This window comes from Ambystoma mexicanum, chromosome 4q, assembly GCF_040938575.1.
Source record: "Ambystoma mexicanum isolate Mex_15411 chromosome 4q, UKY_AmexF1_1, whole genome shotgun sequence".
NCBI classification, from domain to species: domain Eukaryota; kingdom Metazoa; phylum Chordata; class Amphibia; order Caudata; family Ambystomatidae; genus Ambystoma; species Ambystoma mexicanum.
In genome coordinates, this window is record NC_090928.1 from 1,208,164,528 (window position 1) to 1,208,169,832 (window position 5,305).

General features: G+C 43.0%; 1 long non-coding RNA gene across 1 annotated transcript; it reads left to right on the plus strand.

Moving 5' to 3' along the window:
* Nucleotides 1-2,998: 2,998 nt before the first annotated feature.
* LOC138468280 (uncharacterized) lies at nucleotides 2,999-4,579 on the plus strand. Its single transcript, XR_011268235.1, has 3 exons — nucleotides 2,999-3,317; nucleotides 3,445-3,557; nucleotides 4,014-4,579. It is a non-coding gene; the product is annotated as an uncharacterized lncRNA (long non-coding RNA).
* The last annotated feature ends 726 nt before the right edge of the window (nucleotides 4,580-5,305 follow it).

Below are 5,305 nucleotides of genomic sequence, written 5' to 3' on the forward strand. Positions count from 1 at the left end.
GAATTTCAGTCTCTGGGTGGTTGTTGGGGCTAGGTGCTCTATAAATTACTATTAAATTAATCGTAGTTTTAGCATTTATGGGAAATGTTACAAGTAATGTTTCATACCCTTCAATACTTTCGATGGGACAAGATCTAAGCTGGAATTTAGTCTTGACTATTATAGCAACACCGCCTCCTTGTGAGTGGGTCCTATCTGTTCTAAATATGGTGTAGTCGGATGGGATTGCCAGAGTTAGTAGTGGACCTGATGCTTGATGGAGCCAGGACTCTGTGACTACTAGTATGTCGAGCTGTGATTCCATAATGAGGTCGTGAACTTCTATAGCATGCGCCCCTAAGGAGCGGGCATTGATAAGCGCTCCTTTAAAGGTGGATAGTAATTTATTGGGGGTGTCCGGGGCTGGTTTGGAAGTGGTGTTGGGTTTCTGGCTAGGAGTATGGTTTTGATGAGGGGGAAGTACTCTGGGCCTAATTTGTTTGGGAGGTGTGTGTTCATATTTGACTGGGTTGGGGTGGTTGAAAGTACGAGATGTTAATAGCATAGCTATGGCGATATGAATAGCATAGCTAAAGCAATGTTAATAGCATAGCTATGGCGATATGAATGCTATAGAGATATGAATAGCATAGCTAAAGCAATGTTAATAGCATAGCTATGGCGATATGAATAGCATAGCTAAAGCAATGTTAATAGCATAGCTATAGAGATATGAATATCATAGCTAAAGCAATGTTAATAGCATAGCTATGGCGATATGAATAGCATAGCTAAAGCAATGTTAATAGCATAGCTATGGCGATATGAATAGCATAGCTAAAGCAATGTTAATAGCATAGCTATAGAGATATGAATAGCATAGCTAAAGCAATGTTAATAGCATAGCTATAGAGATATGAATAGCATAGCTAAAGCAATGTTAATAGCATAGCTATGGCGATATGAATAGCATAGCTAAAGCAATGTTAATAGCATAGCTATAGAGATATGAATAGCATAGCTAAAGCAATGTTAATAGCATAGCTATGGCGATATGAATAGCATAGCTAAAGCAATGTTAATAGCATAGCTATGGCGATATGAATAGCATAGCTAAAGCAATGTTAATAGCATAGCTATGGCGATATGAATAGCATAGCTAAAGCAATGTTAATAGCATAGCTATGGCGATATGAATAGCTGGGATTATGATACCCAGCAAGTCTTAATCAGCTCAGGTGCAAACACAGACACATCTAAGCCATACAGCACATGTGGAAAGTGTGCCTGTTTAGCAACGCACACCTTCTTTTGCAGATACACCACATACACTCTGGCCCTCATTACAAGTCAGGCGTTAAGGGTTTAACGGCGCCGTCGGCGCCGTTAACCCTTAACGCCTGATTCACACTTTAACGCCTGCTTTTTGCAGGCGTTAAAGTCCAAGGCGCTAAGCGACCTTGGTGCTAATTACGGCACCGTAATTTACGGTGCCGTAATTAGCGCCTTCCCCATCCCCATTATGCCCTTTGGGGCAAAAATGGGAATGGGGAAGGGCAAATGGTGAATGGGGAATTACCGCCCCACTCACCTTGGAATGGGGCGGTAATTCCGCCATCCACCATGGCGGAATCCGGCATGGACCATGGTGCTAATAGCACCATGGTCCACCGCCTGAGTTGTAATGAGGGCCTCTGAGTTATAAAACACATCTGTCATGTTGGCCGCCTTCCTCCGCCCTGTTGTTGGCTCCCTGCTCCCTTGTATCTCTTCTTCCCTGACCGTGTCTTTCCCCTGTGCCATGTGTTTGCAACCTGTGGCTCTTCAGATGTTTTGGACTGTGAATCCCATGACCCTCCACCACTGACTATGCTGGCTACGGCTGATGGGTGCTGTAGTCCAAAACATCTGGGTGGCCCAAGGTTGCAGACCCCCTGCCCTATGATTTGTAAAGCACTGATTTGGTTCCGGAAGCTAGGTCTGCACTCAATAAATACCCTAATCCTAATCATGCGTATATTTAACTGATTCCTTGTAGACCTAGCTCGAGGGTTCATCGCAAGGGTGGAACCTGTGCCTGCCAATGTTGGCCTGCAGTCCTCCTTATTCACAAAAGGAACTTGAATGTTAAAGGTAGACTGGTCTGTGAGCTCATGTATATTGCATCTAGACCCCCCGTGCATGGACGCCACAAAGTGATTGGCAGTCATGCAGCAGACATATTGTCATGCATTGGAGCACTGCAGCTATGTGGCGAGAGGGGTCTGTGCCGGCCCCCATTGCAGGTACATGCAGGATATGCACTGGAGGATACAGGCCGTATTAGCGTGCATTTGAGCACTGCTGCTATGTGGCGAGAGGGGTCTGTGCCTGCCCCCATCGCAGTTGTGGGACATTTCCCCTGCGGCAACTGTAGGCTTGCGAATTCACGAGCAAAACAACGCATTTTCAAATTGGTACAAAGAAATGGGACATAAGATTTATGTCCAATTGTAAGACAATTAATGTGATCTACTGTATTGAATGTCCTTGCGGACTTATATATGTAGGCCAAACTACCCGCTCCATTTCCACCAGGATCGGAGAACATTGCTCGAGGATCAGATGTAGAAATCATGCAGCCCCGATGGTAACACACTTTTTGGAATTACAACACCCCCCAGACGATCTCAAATGGTGGGCTATTAATGTGGTTAAAAACAGCATTAATGTACAAAAAACATTGCTATACAAGGAGGCTAGATGGATCTATCGCCTTGAGACCTTGGATGGCACGAAGGGTCTAAATGAGGAGCTACCATCCCGCTATTTGTAGGGTTAGACCCCGTTTTCTGACATGCATTGTACCCATATATAGCTTCAGTTGCATGGCATAGTATTTATCAGCAGCAGTAGTTGCAGTTTCGTATTCAACCTCTAAGTTAACCTGGCGCTAGAGAGCTCTGTGGTACGAATCCTGCACCTTCTCTATTGCCGGATATGGTTCCCATGACAACCGCCAGTCAACTTAGGAAGCAATCACTACGGCTGTGCAGGAGCGTAACCACGTCCGTGCTTTTTCACCCCTTGGTAAGACATTCAGCTGCTTTACTAGCTACTCATTTAACTTCGGGTTTTACATACACAGGGCAAGCGGCACACACAGTACGTAACCACGTACTTTTGTCATTTTGATGGGATCGAGCTGCCCTATAAGCCAAGACACCACTATCTCAAGCTGCTGATATTCCAAGCCTCAGCTCCCAAGGTGCTCCCGGCTTTTTCAAGCTGCAGCCACAGGTTCATCAACAGTAGCTGCAGCGAACGTACATGATGGCACACTGTACTGCATTATAAAGGTAGGCTTTTAGGTTTTATTATGCCACCTTTTCTAATGCGCACACATGTGTGTGAGTTAACTGTTTTGTGATCTCGCGTATTTTAATACCCCTACTGGTATATATATTTTTCTCCTATTTCATACAGAGTTGCATTCATGCACACGTGAGCACAGCGGTACGGTTGGTATTATTAAACCACGCACCAAACATTTAAAACTTCATCTACAGACGGCGAACTGACTCACCAGACATGTTTCTGTAAGTGCGCATTTTGATTGAGACAATATATGCATGAAACACGTTATGATCCCTTTGGGCTGTTCATGTATGGGTGGTGGCTTGGACTACCCTTTTCTGGACTCCACTAGACTTACTATACCACACTGGAACTCATAATTTACCATCCAAAGGGTTCAGTGGTTCACTTATGCCATATTTTCTAGGTTCGTATCTCTTTTTTAATTCACATTTCCCCTTTTTTTACTCACTGCTTATCTCTTTCGGATTTTAATGCATGTAGGATATCTAACCTTCAGTTATATCAAAGTAGACTTTCACTTGATATGTGCTATAGAGGCTATAGTTACTTAATGCCACCTGAGCGGATAGCCTCTCTTTGAACACACATGCATGCCTAAAGAGTCACGGCACTTGCACAATGATGTGCTACATTATTTTTTAGTTAACACACAGTTTTTTGGTTTTTTACTTCAGGGGTCACGGCTATTGCTGGTCCTGAGGAAGGCGGGAAACATCTTAAATCCGCCGAAACGTAGATCATCCGTACTTCCTGATCTAGTCCTGTACGAGTGGAACACTGACCAGGATCTTTCCCGGTGTCACACGTAGAACCCTAGTTTAGTTACCCATAGATTCAATTTCAAATTCATTGGAAAACAATTGGTAAATCTTTCTCAAAAGATATATTTGAGTTGAGACCTTTACGGACTCAACTTTGGAAGTAATTGGGACAATGACTGTTGAAAATTATTTTTGAAATTTTTTAGTTGAGTTGAAACTGACAAGTAGCTGTAATTGAGAATACTACTTAGTCAATACTTAGGATAGTATGTACCTAAGTGTATGCAGATCCGTTTGTGTTTGGGAATACTAATCGGAAAAATGTGTTGTTTACTCTTTTGAACATTTGTTCAAAAATATTAGGATATTCTTTCTTTAATTTCTTAGGTCACTATCATTTCTGTGTATGTAAATTATGTACGGGATCCTTCATTTTATTGTCAAAACTGTATATATTTTGCTTCTTGAATTTCTTCTAATGTTTGTATTGTATGTAGTGTTAAATTGTGGTTTGAAGTTTATAAATCTTCTGTATTGTGAATAAATAAGTTATTCTTGAAATCATTCAATTGAATTGAGTGTCTTTGGGCCCTTAGGCCCCAAGGGACCGATATGAGGTCAGAGGGAGATGTGCTAATAAAAAACACAGATCTAGGAGCTCTTTATTTTATAAGGAGTCTAGATTAATAAATCCCACCAGTTGAGAGACATATAGACCCTCGGTGTTATGTCCCTTACATTGTGGATACAACCAATAATTAATATGAATGTCGATTGAGTTGTGAGGCTCATGCCTGTCAGGACAAAACCCCGCTCTTTTTTGTATATGGTCCCATCGCAGGTCCATGCAGGGTATGCACTGAAGGATACAGGCCATATTATCATGCATTGGAGCACTGCTGCTATGTGGTGAGAGGGGTCTGCGCCTGCCCCCATCGCAGGTACATGCAGGGCATGCACTGGAGGATACAGGCCATCTCTTAAATGCCATACATTTGATAGATTTCCACCCCTATTTCAGTGTTTGAGATTCAGGAAAAGAGTAGACACTCATGGTGTACATGAGGGATCATGATTGCCCCACAGCAAAGAAGAGAAGGGTCTGAATAGCCGTCCTTCTGCTGTACCCATTACAATACAGCTGGCATATGGCAGGGCAGGGCAGGCCAGGCAGAGGGAAGCGCATCCTTTTAGAAATAGGATGC